This window comes from Hesperophylax consimilis, chromosome 18 (genome assembly GCF_061612785.1).
Source record: "Hesperophylax consimilis isolate HC1 chromosome 18, BYU_Hcon_1.0, whole genome shotgun sequence".
In the NCBI taxonomy this organism is placed as follows: domain Eukaryota; kingdom Metazoa; phylum Arthropoda; class Insecta; order Trichoptera; family Limnephilidae; genus Hesperophylax; species Hesperophylax consimilis.
The window spans coordinates 17,039,696-17,055,255 of NC_142853.1; the positions used below are offsets into that span (position 1 = coordinate 17,039,696).

The following is a 15,560-nucleotide window of genomic DNA, read 5'->3' on the forward strand; positions in this document are numbered from 1 at the left end:
TTGGGTTTTTCCCAGGAGCTCATCATGATCATACCCACTAGGTATACGCATTGACTTTTATATAGCTGCAGCGAAAAAATAGGAATATTGGCAATTTTTATTCCATTTTAGGTACTGTGCCGACCAGAGATGTGCAAAATGGGTACCCAAAACCATTTGAAATGCAAAATGGAAAATGGTCTTTAGAAAAGCATTTCAAATGCAAAATGCAAAATACCTATTTTCAAAATGCATTGAAAATGCAAAATGGTTTCTCAGGTCAAACAATTAAAATAATTATAGAATTTTTAAACAATTATGTCATTTAATAATGGACATCAATGTAGAACAAACATATTACATGATGGTAAATCCAAAAAAAACACGACTACAGATTATGAAACCACAAAAAATTTGCGCGGGACTAATGTTGCCAATGTAAAAACATAGAAACTGCTATCTAACATTTAATATTACAGCGTCGACCATGTTCAGTATTTTTTGTAATGGTATTACTCAATTGCCAGGGCTCCTACCAGGGAGCAACTTGACAAACGTAAATTATCTTTCATAGCGAGATTGAGGACTGACTGATATTTGGGGCTTATGAAAAAAAGATGAGTGGAGAAAGTAGGAAGAATGTTGCAAAAAAGCATTTAAAATGGAAAATGCATTGAGAAAAGCATTTAAAATGCAAAATGGTTTTTAAAAAAGCATTTAAAATGCAAAATGGAAAATACCCATTTTGCATTTTGCATTTCCATTTGAAATGGATTTATTTGAAATAAAGCACATCTCTGGTGCCGACGATAGACGAGTTTGAGTTGGTACTTTATAAAAATTGTATGCTATCGTAAGGATATAGGTAAAACGTAAATAAAATGTAAATGTGATGCAATGTTAAGAGTCTGACTGTTCAGACTGAGTACCTTTAATGATAAGGTTATGTCTAAATAATATGAACGAATACTCTTGTGAAACGCAATTTCGGACATGCTTTTAGAAACTTCCAATTACTTGCATCATTATGGATATCGATGTACCAACAATACTATTGATATGAATTTGTTATTTTTATTTAAGTTTTTGTCTTCATAAAACACGCTGTTATGTGTGACTAAGTTTAGTTTTGGGAAGCAATGTTATGAGAGGCAGGATGGCATAAACCTAATGTTCAAATAGTAACTTCGTACACACTTTATTATAATTTTAACATTAACTGTTAAAAAAAATTCAGTAAGTTTTCATTTAAATATAGTGTCCACCCACAAAGTGATTTCTTTCTTCTATAGTCTCATCCTTATGTTATTTCTGTATTACAAACAATGTATACGTCAAAATACACACCCTGGTAAAATGATATAAGACTCAAACTAAATTAAGCATATAAAAAGTTTTCTAATGAAAAGATTAAACAAATAATATCAGAGAAGAGCGCGTTCCTAAAAATACTGTGATATCCTAACTAACACGTACACAATGTCTTTGCTGTACACCATAAGCGTGAGTGTTAGATTTCTATTGGTAAGTATACATGTGCAAACCGAAACGCGAACCGAGCCACGAATTACGGGAAAAGAAAGAAGCTACTGCAAGCGGTGTTTCGCGCCGCTTGCGGTTGCTTTGTTCCTTTCCAGTAAGTTGAGGTTCAGCTCGGCAGTTCGGCTCGCGTATGCATACGTGGCATATGGTTGGCCGGATTCCACGATAACTCAACACACTATTAAAAAGTTATATAAAGTCATTAGAAACGATGAATTTTTTTTTAACCTAACCAACTTAACCCAGTTAATAAAGTTTTTGTTTCATCACTTTCCATGACTTTATATAACTTTTTAAAGATGTGATGATTTATCCGGTCACCGGTTGGCCGATCGTCCGAATTGTAAGCAAAGTATAGGGTGTTCGCGAACTGAATGATTATAATAAATAAATGTCATAAAGAAGCTTGGGTGGCAGAAATTACTTGAAAATTTACAATATTGCTCTCGTGAAATTGAAAATCAAGTGTAAATGAAGCGATAAATTATAGGTATGCTAAAACATAACTTCTTTAATTTAATGATTAAAAAAACACGCATTATAATAGGTACGCGTAATTCACAATAAAGGATTACAGTATTTTGACTGTGTTACCATAATGTCTATTATATGCTGTTTCAGAAAATAGAAATCTAAATTAATAATAATTTTAATAGTTTAAATATGTTTCAGTGAAATGAATAAAATAAATCACCCTAGCATGATTATCTTACACCAAAATATCACTGTAACAAGTTACTAAAGGGAAACCACAAACCCAAAGTTACTTCAAGTACCGCTACATTTTACGGTTACTCCCAGTTGAACAACGTACGGCGACAACACAGACTGCCCTAATTAGCCCTTACTTGCCATTAAGCCGAATAGTTGGTCGTTGAACAAGCAACAAAAGGTTAACATTGACATATCCAATATGCAGAGTGCTTTAAAAACTAACTCACATACGATTAGAGTCACGCAATCTCTCCGTAGGGACATGCGGTGAATAGTTGTATAAACTACCTTCTAACAGATGATCATCGTAGTAAAGTGGCCTACACGGAGAGAACTTACTGATATGAAATATTGCTAATTAATTAAAAATATGGTCAAATTAGTCGTTTTCCCGTTAAAGATGGGACTGCAGACCAATAAAACGAATGAATTGAAAGAGTTCCTAACAAAGTATCAGTCAAAAGTGAATGTTTTTTGAGGACGGCGGAACACGTCTTCATACAAATACTGATATTGTCGCATTTCGTCATGTAATCTATTAGGAAAAGAATACGTGATTTCAATACATAAATTTTTCTCAAAATATGAAAAACGTTTCTTTGGCATTACATGGGCGATAAGGGAGTTCAACTGTGGAACCCCCAATCCCCAATATTGGGGAATATTTTGAGGAATTAGCAACTTAATGAGCAATTATGGAGAAGTGGGGACAGTATCTGCCTTTTCATTATTAGTTAAATTTTTAAAATCATTTTATGATCGTAAAGACCATCTCACCAGGCAGCGCGATACTTTTTTATATTTTTTTTATAGTGAATACCTCACAAGAGTCCCAACTGCTCCCGTCTGGAGCCAGTGAGACTATGGCATCCCCAATTGGGGGATGTTGTGAGGCTGAAGGTAAGTGGGGAAGGGAAAGAGGAAGGTGGGGAAGTACCTGGCTATTCAGATCTAGTCACTAAACACGGCTAAAGCCATTTGGAGCAACGTTTCAATTCTGAATGGTGGTCTTACACCAGGGCGATACTGAGAGTATCTTCCACTCTGGAACGTGCCGCAAATATACTATATATTATTTTAATTAATTAATTGTGAAATAACACAAATTAATCAAATAAAATTTATTTGCGCACGCCGGGTTCGAACCCGCGACCTTCGGAATGGCAGTCCAATGCGTTACCACTGGACTATGCCGGCCGATACTGCATTGCCATTGATGTTTTAGTCAATGTGCATTGCCATTGATGTTTTAGTCAATGTGCATTGCCATTGATGTTTTAGTCAATGTGCATTGCCATTGATGTTTTAGTCAATGTGCATTGCCATTGATGTTTTAGTCAATGTGCATTGCCATTGATGTTTTAGTCAATGTGCATTGCCATTGATGTTTTAGTCAATGTGCATTGCCATTGATGTTTTAGTCAATGTGCATTGCCATTGATGTTTTAGTCAATGTGCATTGCCATTGATGTTTTAGTCAATGTGCATTGCCATTGATGTTTTAGTCAATGTGCATTGTCATTGATGTTTTAATTAATGTGCATTGCCATTGATGTTTTAGTCAATGTGCATTGCCATTGATGTTTTAGTCAATGTGCATTGTCATTGATGTTTTAGTTAATGTGCATTGCCATTGATGTTTTAGTCAATGTGCATTGCCATTGATGTTTTAGTCAATGTGCATTGCCATTGATGTTTTAGTCAATGTGTATTGCCATTGATGTTTTAGTCAATGTGTATTGCCATAAATGTTTTAGTCAATGTGCATTGCCATTGATGTTTTAGTCAATGTGCATTGCCATTGATGTTTTAGTCAATGTGTATTGCTATTCCATTTGGAATGAAACGCAAATACTAGTATAATAAAACTCTACATCGAAAGCGCTATGATGATTTATACATCCACTGCCTTTGAACTTTTCACGTTGTACCGAGAAATGCAAAACGTCAAAGTCAGTGAGGAATTTTATAAAAAAACAATCGTAGAACGGACATTTTTGTATAGTGACGTCAAGAGCTAAAAAACAGATTTATTTATTTTATCAAAAGATATATCAACACGATTTTGAAAATATGAGTGCAAGTGCCTGTTCAAGTATCATCTGCAAAATTGGAACTGACTGAATTCAGACAAGCGACAAAGTATCTACCTATAATATTATATTTTTCACTAGAACATTATTTTAATTATATATTTGAAATATGTATGTCTTAAAATGTAATTAAATAATTATATTTTAATATTTTAGGTTTAATCTTGACAGTTAAAGTCAGATTTCGTGATGTTACAAGCGTCTGAGCTTTTCAATTTTAAAGAAAGAGTTAATTTAAACAAAATTGAACAAATATCCCGTGATTTTTCACGAAGCTTCCATTTCCGTACGTTCATAATATTTAGGGTGGTACGATATGTCCATTACGAAATGATTTATTTTACAAAATATTTTATATTCTGGAAAAAAAAATTCTAACAAATCCTTCAGAAAACTGAAGTAAAATTAACCAATAAAATATGTAACAACTTCACCTCTAACAGTTCTGAATAAATCAGATAGCAATCGCCTTTGAGCAAGCACCTACAGTACCTAGGAACAGGTAACACCAGCCGCGGATCAAACAAGCAAACAGATTAATGGCAACTAATTGGCTGTGACGTGGCTGAGTGACGTCAGTAACGCCGGGATGCAGACAGACGCTTATCTGGGTACTGGGCACTGGGCATAGACCACAAACCAGAGAATACTAATTATTCTAATTTGAAACCAATACATTTTTTTCGTTAGCAAAAAATTGACCAAAGAAGCCAAGTTAGCAGTCTACAATGGAGTGCTGATACCTACCCTGATGAGTGAGGGATGGAACTGGCAGAGAAAGGATGAAAGCAGACTGAATGAGATCCCTGAGGCATAAGTGTGGTAAAATCATGTATGATCGTGTGAGAAATGTGGAGATACACAAAGAGTGCAAGGCTGATGTAAGAGTAATGAGTAAGAGTGAATCAGATACCTGTACGTGTAAATAAATGTTAAAAATAATATTGTAAACATTGATATATTATACATATAAAGGACTAAATGAAATAAATTTTAAGGGAAATGTTACAACAGTAAAGAAGAACTTTTTTATGTGAAAAATAATATTGTAAACATTGATGTATTTAATTTTTTGTATTTCTTTGGCATTCACTATGTAACAATTTCTAGACATTTTTTTTTGTTTTTAATGAGTTTTATTATTCACAATGTACATTTGTTACGTATATATTTTATTAATTAGCGACCGGTTTCGACACGTCCGTGTCATTAACTAGCTATTTTAAAACTAAATTTTTAAGTGCAGAAATATGGGGTTTTATTTAGTTTGGTTCTTTGGTGGGAGGGAATTTGAGGGAGGAGGAGGGTGTTGAGAGGGAAACGGAGGGAGGAGTCAACATAATGGGAAACATTGTCAATAGATGTATTTATATGTATAAAGGACTAAATGAAATAAATAATAACGGAAATGTTACAACAGGTCACACAGAGTAAAGAAGAACTTTTTATGTCAAAAATAATAGCAGCTTCAAAAATAATATTTTGAGTTTTATTTAAAAAAAACTTGTATTACCCTCCAACAGATTATCTGTACAATCTACATCCACACGTGGCCCCGATAACCGAGGTTCCACTGTATAAGAAAGGGAAGAATTAGCCTAGTGTAAAAATACGAGAAAACCAAAGAATTTATTGGTAACGTAGAAAGCAGAAAAAAATAGCGACCCCTCCCTTTGTTAATTCTTTGAAATTTTACCTACATACCTAGGCTCTATCTGTTAGGTAAAGTTAGGTTTTTATTCAATTTAAAAATGAATTACATAATTTGTCCAAAAAATGTCACCATTTCAGTTCTTTTTTCAATATTTCTTCAGGCAACGATTGTTCCGATCTAACAGGCCGCAGTAGGAACCACGATAATGAGAACTCTGGCGGGATAGAATAGGTAGTATACAACATGGCCACCATCTTGAAGCGGAACCGGAACGTAGCAAACAAATTTACATACAGATGAAATTCCAAACAATCGGGTAAAGACAGGACTTCGCTACTTTCAGTCAACTAATGCCCAAACAATAAAGCATATACAGGGTTTTCCAATAAGAAGTGTTATTTTGATATTCGATCGTAAAAGATCAATGGTTTCGTTGCTTGTGTGGCACGTAGCGCCGTCTTTTTGAAAGTAAACGTTGTCCAGATCAATACCATCCAATTCCGGCCATAAAAAATCATTAATCATCTCTCGATAGCGCAATCCATTCACAGTAACTGTTGCTCCAGCCTCATTTTCGAAAAAGTAAGGCCCGATGACTCATTAACACGTTGAGGATAGAGAGGCTTTTCAACAATAACTCTTGGGTTTTCCGAGCCCCAGATGCGACAATTTTGCTTGTTGACAAAGCCACCGAGGTGGAAATGGGCCTCATCACTCAAGATGATTTGCATTTGATTCACTCAAGTGAATTTTAATAATTTCAATGCGTTTGTTGAAGCGTGTATCGTTCCATTTTTATTAATGGCGTAGTTTCTACTTGTCAAATGTCAAAAAATGACAGCTTCAAAAGTAACATCTACCGAAATAGCGGGCTATTCAAAATAATACCTCTTATTGGAAAACCCTGTATAATCGCAATTTGCTTTCTATCGCCACATAGATGGCTCCATAGACATCGTTAAGCATTGATGTATTATATTTAGATGAGACATGAAGCGAAAAAAATACGTTCCACTTTTTTATCTCCAATTAACCTCTAACTCTTCCAAGGCTCTAACTAAAACTATCAAAGGCGGTCTAAGCACAACGCTTATCGCGTTCTAATAATAGTGGAACACTTTTCGACGAGATATTAGTAATAATTGAATAGCTCTACGTCGTTAAGTATGCTAATGAATTAATAAATAATACAATCCAATCTCTTTGATTTGAAAAGAGTGCCCCTTATAAAGGCTACCATTGAAGTAAAACTGATTGGTTTCAGTTATTTAATGGCAGTAAGGTCCTCCCTATAATTTGGTCGCGATAATGACAGAGAAACATCAACAAACCAACTGGTACGTATTTTATACTGGGAGACATTTTTGATTATCATCAAAAGAGTTCATTTGAAAACTGAAATGAAAAATATGAAAAAGATATGAAAAAAATATAAATACCAATGCGCAGCTTGAACCCGAGCAAAATTCGTTTTAGTAAAATAAATTAATCGTAAAAGATGCAAAAATTTTCAATCAAGAGACCAAGTAACATTTGTTTACATAAGCTCCACACAAAAAAAACTCCCACAGGGCCTATGTCATCTTTGCTCTGTAGAGGGTCTTTTTAGGGAAGGAAAGGAGAGAAATTCCTGGGAATGAAAAAGGTATGAGGGGTGGGTTTATGGTTTATATGTTTATACGGAATTATGAATCCATCCCTCCTACCGCGGTGCAAGGCGATGGGTCGAGACTCTTGCTGGAGAGGTCAAAAGGTCTCCCTCAACCAGTCTCTCCCGATTCGTCCATAACCTCCTAGATCACAAGGCCAATCAAAGCAGCCTCCTAACTTGTATGAGGTTCTACAAATAAAATCGTTTTAATTGTTTTTTCAATTTATTCTTATAGAACATTTAACATTTATAAATGTTACAGTTAATTTAATAAAATACATTTTTGAGGTTCTCATACAAGTTAGGAGGCCGATTTGATTCCCGTGTGTCCCGGCCTTGTAATCTAGGAGGTTTTAATAAGACCCGCCACGCAGTAGATGGGCAAACGCATCCGCCGCCAGACCTAGACAAACCTCAGTCCGTGAACCCGCGCACCCCTGCTAAGTCACCAAACGTAGCAAAACACTTAGACCTATGGCAGGGGTGTTGGTTATCCAATAAATGGTTACCGGGGCGGCGGTACCCATACCCCATTCCAAAATAGAAAAAAAAACAAAGATGTCAATTTTTTTGAAATATCATTAAATAGCTCGATGATATTCTGAAATAAATATCGGTTACTTAGGACGGGAACTTAGAACTTGTTCAAGTTCTGTGAAGGTTCTATTATATTTGTTGTGATTTCAATTTTTTCAGTTTCTATAATGATATAATAATAGAACTTGAATAGAACCTTCACAGAACTTGCAAATACAGATGATGAATTGTTAAAATTAAGCGAAACAATCCGTCCTTAGTTTTAACTTATTAACTAGTATATACTACCTAATCGGTTCCGGCCGAGTTTCGACAATATTTTTCCTTATTGGAACGAAAATTTATTAATTTATTCAAAAATAGTATATTACAATAAAATCGTAAGCCGCTAGTCTCACTAGGGAATTAGTGTGTCGAGATGTGTAGCAACACTTCTATTAGACATAATTTGTCCAAAGAAAATTTACACGGATTTTGTCTTTTCGATCAGGTGTCTACCATCTACTAGACGGTTACGAACAAAGACTTACATATTTCAAATAAGAGAGTTTAGTTAAAAGACGAAACATAAATGACCTTTTAATGCTTTACAAAATTGTCAATAATCAAGTAGATAGTAACATAGTCCATCTAATCAAGTTAAACGCCAGGCTCAAATTCACTAGAAACCTTAACATATTTTGGACCGAAATTTTTACCAATAACACTGGTTATTTTAATCCTATGTCTAGAATGTCTCGATCATACAACGATATTGCTAAAACACATGCTTGCATAGATATTTTCTTAAATAATATAACTTGTTTCATGAGATATCTCCAAAATTTCTGTACCTAAAAAAAAAAAAAAACAAATATTGTTTGTTGATTTTTGATGGTTTGATATTTTCTATTATATACCTAATTTAAACATATTTTCAAAATTATTATGTCTTATAATTTCTGAATGAATGTGCAAATGTGATTGTTGCAGACACATTAGTCTAGGGACATTTATATTTGTATATAAATTTATTTTATGCCATACAAGAATGTACTTTAAATGTCCTGTTTGTGTCTCAAATAAAAAAAAAAATAAAAAAACACAATTATAGTAAATAATAAAATTAAAAACATGTGAACATAATATAAACGTACAAAATTATTACAAAAAATAAACACTACAGTTATTCAAACTAAACTTACATCTGGTCGGTATGTTTAAAGTTGGGAACAATAACATTCTACTAACTAAATAAGTATTACAAAGTACCAGTGTTGGCTTATCAGCCACAATCATAGGGCACCCAATACTGACAATGACAAGAGGGACAATGTGATTGTTAAGGATATTTCGAAACTAACGATAGAAATGTCTTTTTGTGCTGATTTCAGACAGAAAAAGCTGTGGAATGACAAAATGGTTTTATGCTTAATACAGGGTGCGCCAGGGAAACTTACTTATTTGAAAGTTCAATAAAAACAAAAGCACTGTAGTTATTGTTGTAATTCTTTTTTTATTTGAAAATGCAGTGTACCAAGTTTTTTTTCATACTGTTTTAAAAATTACATCTTTTAAATGGCGACCCTCATCGCGCATACACTGGTTAAGTCGTTTTTTGAAGTTCTCGTCCACTCTTCTCAGCATATCAATCGGAATATTGGCAATAGCATCGCGAATGTTGTTCTTCAGGTGATCTATGGTCCGTGGTCGATCGACATAAACAAAGGATTTCAAATAACCCCATAAAAAAAAATCACATGGAGTCAAATCCGGAGAGCGCGCCGGCCATGGGAGATCGCCTCGGAGAGAGATGAGGCGGTTGGGGAAATGTTGTCGCAGCAAATTCATTGAGTTTCGTGTTGTGTGTGCTGTGGCTCCATCCTGCTGAAACCACACGTCCCTAACGTTCATTTCTTCGAGGCTTGGAATAAAAAATTCCTCGATCATGCTCCTGTAACGAGCTGCATTCGACCGTTACAAAAGAAGCTCTCGACGGCGAAGCCCCGCTGCTCTCTAGACCACAGCATAATGGCAACCATAAATGAACCACTCACTAGATCAATATCTTCGGGTTTTTAGTACTGAGCCCATGGGTCCTAATGTTTGCCATAGATAAAAGTCTGTAACTGAAAAATATACGTCACTACTACACATACTCACCATCGACTAGGATAGAAACTATAAAAAAGGCGTAACCATAGACAATATAATTCTCATTCGGAGCCAACCCATTGGCTAGCCTAAAATCGGCCAATGACAGCGGCCTATAAACATGCATGAAGTTCGTGACAGCGGCCTATAAACATGCATGAAGTTCGTATTGGTTTGTGGAAAATATACGTCACAAGTCACCCATAGAGATTACCGTGTCTTTTTTTCTGACCCACTTTTTTCTCGGAGTTATACCCCCCTGATGGCAACTGACGAGAATGGGAAACAAACTTGGGGAAGTCCCCCTCCAGATGAGTCCCCTCCCGCCCCTCTACCTGCCCAACTCAACGGTCGGGAATTTTTTCAAATAAGTAAGTTTCTCTGGCGCACCCTGTAGTAAAGATTGCAAGTTATATGCAATCCGGAATGTTTGAATAATTTTATAAAAATAGAGGCAATGTTGTAACAAAACGCCTAGTTGCAACAGGAACATCGTTGTTGCTAGAAAGGTTGCAGCAATTTTATTAATATTATTTTGTTTAGGAACAGTTATTTAAAAGATAATCAATCCTTTGTAAAATCTTGTAATTAAAACCAATTAAGTTCCATTAATTATTTAAATATACCAAGATCATTGATATTTAGTCGAAACTACAATGTAAACACACATAAGTATTCATTGATATTTAGTCGGTGTATATACTACAATTTAAACAAAAACAGAAGAAAAAATAAACAATAAGAACAGTGAACACAGAAAAAGTATCTAAAATTTTTGCACCAAGAGATAGTTAGATTCAGCCAGTTTGATTTTATATGTTTTCAATGTGCAGTTGAAAAAGTTAACATCTCGTAGGGTGTTGAACGTTTTGCAGATACGTCCCGTTAATAAATTTTGCGCATAATTAGATTTATAATGTAGTATTCTGAATAAATCATTCAATCTGGTGTGTCGTTCAGGGCAACGAAACGCAATCCTATCTATCTGACGTGTACCCGGCGCGCTTGGCGTTGCTTGGGGACTGGTTAGGGGTAGTTAAGAGGTTGTGAGGCCTTAAGATATACCATTCCGAATAACGTTTAGCCAGCGTTAATAAATATATTTTCCAAGCACCCTAAAAAATATATTTTTCCGAGTTTATTACAAAACGTCGACTTTGCTCTACTTTCTACAAATATAATATAAATATATTATTTATATAAACCTTCCGGAATAAATTCTCTAAATGATAGTGAAAATCCTGATCCTCAGAGACGCTGATAGCGACTTTGGTTTTAGTCTTTAACTAGCTGACGCGTACCCGTCGTTGATGGGGGTTATCCTATACCATGGCGGACTGTTCTGTAGGCGTTTTTAAGATATACAATTCCGTAGTACATTATTTTGTTATATCTCATAAGGTTTAGCCAGCTTTAACAATGTAGTGCCCGAAAACATATTTTTACGACTTTTCTCTACATTCTATAAATATAATATGCATGAATATATATGTAAACGTTTCGGAAGAAATCCTATCAAAATGCAAAAACTAAGCACACAAACAGACAGACGCGGATAACGACTTTATTTTATACTATTTAGAGATTAATACAAAAAGATCATGATGAATCTATAGTACAGTTCTCAATTTTGTATAAGAATAACTCATCAGTGATTTTTCTACGTTTTATATAGAGTAATGGGATTAAATTGATGATTAATAAAATAAAAATTAAAACAGATAATAAAATTTAGAACCCACTTAAAGTAGTTAAAAGATTGGTAATCAAAGTAATTTTGAAAAAACCGTCAAAATTTCAACAAAATTTCAAAAACCGTCAGTAGACAAAATGTATCAAAAATATTCAATACTTCAAATTTACAAAGAAATACAGTCAGATACTCATAACTTGCAATTCAATACATCAGCAAGATACCAGAAAACTATTAAAATCCCACAATTTAACACTAAGCTCATTCAAAATACCTATCTTTATCTAGGCATAATTTATTTTAATAACCTTCCATTAAATTTAAAAAATATCGAAAATATTCAGGAATTTCACCTTAAATTAAAAAAATTACCTTAAACTATTATAAGTCCAAAATACGTTCACTACTTACATCTAGAAGTAAGGTGATGTTCAGTATTTTTTTTGATGATTTCAATACGATCAATATAAGTTTGATATTGGGGATTCTAAATGACTGAGGTAAAGTCTTACATGTTATGGTCATATATTGCAAAATAAGTGTGTGCGGTATGGTAAAGGGCTTTGCAAATCATAAAACGAATCCCATTTGTTTATAGGTCTTTCCTAATAATTGTATATGATCCTTATATAACTAGTATACAATATTATACATAACCGTTATATCTAGCATTTCGTCTGGAGGCTTTCGACATAATTAGCCAATGTAGGTGGAGGTGTTCTCTTTTCGTTGGCATTGTTGTTGCAAGCAGCAACACTCTTGTTGCAGAAAACATTTCAATTAAAATCGCAAAAAAGGTAGCGATATTGTGGGGAATCTAGGTGAAAGGAATTCCGAACATTCCATACATTCAAAGTTGTCACTTGTTTATTTGAAGCTTTTCTCACATTCACTGTGATAAATATCCGACGCGAATAAATCTGCGAGCCAAACCACGTAGGTACCGGTGATTTCCTCGTCGGAATATAAATTCATTATTTTGGCCCGCGTCATTTTGCCGCCCGAAGAAAGCAGATGCAAGCAAACAACGTCATCGCAGCTATTGATCGGGAAAACAGTTTTTTTTTCAGGTGTCCGAGTGTATTCTTCACTGAGAACATATAATTAGTCGTACAAAACATATGAAAATATAGATTATTTTTATTTTAAGTGGTAGGTGTTGCTTGTACAATGGTGGTAAACTTAGCTAGGAGAGGAATTGAACCCACGACGCGCGACGCTTGGCTGGGAAACAGACGCATTAGGCAACTTAGACACTAACTGGATTTCTAAATAATAGTAATAATATACAGATACGGTCTGCAATATCTGCATAGCTCGCGTAAGTAATCGTGCTCTTTGATCCTTTGACATTATTAGCGTATTTTTTTTAACAAAACTGAATCAAATACGAATGAAATACCCTACCAAAAATATTTTTTTTAAACAATGTACCTATTTAAAAAAAAAACAATAAACCAAAATGTTATGGCAATATTCTGATGCGGATGTGAGATACTTTATTTATTTATGTTTTTTTTTGTATTTTTTTTTTTTATAGTCGGAGGCGGTTTACTTACGTTCCCCGCGAGCACTTAGGCCATAGGCCCATTGTACTATCTCCCATTTTACATCATTCCCTTGCCAGTAACCCGGTCCCTTTTATGAAGTTCACCAGGGCTGTCATTGGATATGTGGCGATGTCTTCTGGTTCCACACTGTGTCTTCCCAGGTATCTGAGCCTTATTCCCAGCAGAGCGCGACATTGGCACCATAGGTGAATTGGAGTCTCTTCCTCCTCTTCACATTTCCTACAGATGTTGGTGTTTTCCACTCCCAACAGTTGCATGTGTCTCCTGAGATGGCAGTGTCCCGTTAATAGTCCTACCAGTTCCCTCAGTGAGTTTCTGTCCATATCGAGTAGTTGCCTGGTTCGGTTAGGGTCCGGTCCGTTTATGAGTACTTTAGATTGCATCATTCCGGGTGCCTTCTTCCATTCCTTCCAGTGTTGGGATTTGACCCACCTCTTGATATGTAGTTTGGTGTGGCAAGCTGCTACTCCTACGGCCGGCTCAGATCCCACAAGTGGTGTTTTCGCCCCTTTCCTTGCTAGTTCGTCAGCCCGCTCGTTGCCCTCAATACCTTTATGTCCTGGTACCCAGAGCAGGGTTACTTTATTGATGGTCGCCAGTTCTATTAGGATAGTCCTGCATTCCATCACCTATTTATGTTTAAAATTATAAAATATAGGCCATTAAAGAAGCCGATTTTTCATGATTTCAAAGACAACTTTCGTCTGTCGTCGAACTACGACCAAAGTGCACGGACTATCAAAGCGGCGCTTTTGTGAAGGTGTTTTTGCGGACATGGTCTTTTTATGAGAAAGCTGTTCGATATTTTTCGTGATAAATTTTACAATCCTTCTATACAGGGTGTATCGGCACTAACCCGACAAACTTTAACCAGCTATTCCTTAGCACATTTGGAGTAAAAAATGTTATGGGCACTTTGCTGTCCGGTAGCATTTTTTTTCAATTAAAAACAAAAAAAAATAAAATTTCCACACTACATCACTGTCATTGGCATTGCGTTTCGTGTTAAACAGCTGTTATAAGCAAGTATGTCAAAAAGCGTCTTCGCTCTTTCGCACACACTAAATAATAATAGTTAAAAATGAGACGAATGGTGCCGTGCCATTTCGTTGTGATTGTAAGTGTGCGCCAATATAGGTACACACGTGCATTTTTCAACGGAATTCGAATAAAATATTCGCCAGATGGGTTTTCAAACTTTGACAAAGGATAAAAAAGTGGTGACATGTGGTGAAAATATGAATAATAAATTTTTTATTAAAAAAAAACGTTACCGGACAGCAAAGTGCACATAAGATTTTTTAATCCAAATATGCTAAGGAATAGCTGGTTAAAGTTTGTCGGGTACGTGCCGGTACACCCTGTATAAATGTAGCATTAAGGAAAACCAAAATTGGGTTCCTGAAATTAATGTTAAGGTATTGAAAAAAATCTTTAATCCGGCAATTGTGTTCTTTTAGTGATGCACATGTGTATTTTTAACAAAAAAATATTTTATAGGTTTTTCATCCTTATTTATGTACGTTTGAGATTATTGAAATACTTAGGTATATACGTACAATTAAAATTAGTATCATCGCATGTAGCACCATGGTGAATTGAAATGGGGAACTTTATCAAAAATCAAGTCGCAAAAAAAAACTGCTTAAAAATAAACTACTGTCGTTGACATTTCGAAAGATTGCGATCTCACGTGACTACCAAGCATAGATATACCAGTTACGTAGACAGCCATTTGATTTTACAAAGAAAAAAGAAACACTTTCTTTAAAATCATAGACAATACGTGTAATATTGCCGATATCTAGGTTTACGAGCTATTTACGGATTACATTCCAAGTTTGACATTAAAACCAAGCCGAGCTTAAAAGCAACTGATATACCGGGCCACAGTCGAATATTATTCACATGCCTTCCCGCAGCGTCCACGACTAAGTAAATCATGCTAAACTATACCCACACTTGAGGAGTGAACATTTATAACGGTAACATT

At 35.0% G+C, this 15,560-nt stretch overlaps 1 protein-coding gene across 1 annotated transcript in view; it reads right to left on the minus strand.

The window, feature by feature from the left end:
• Positions 1–15,560, minus strand: part of bbx (bobby sox) — a 62,943-nt gene that overhangs the window by 33,844 nt on the left and 13,539 nt on the right. The gene's annotated exons all lie outside the window — the stretch shown is intronic.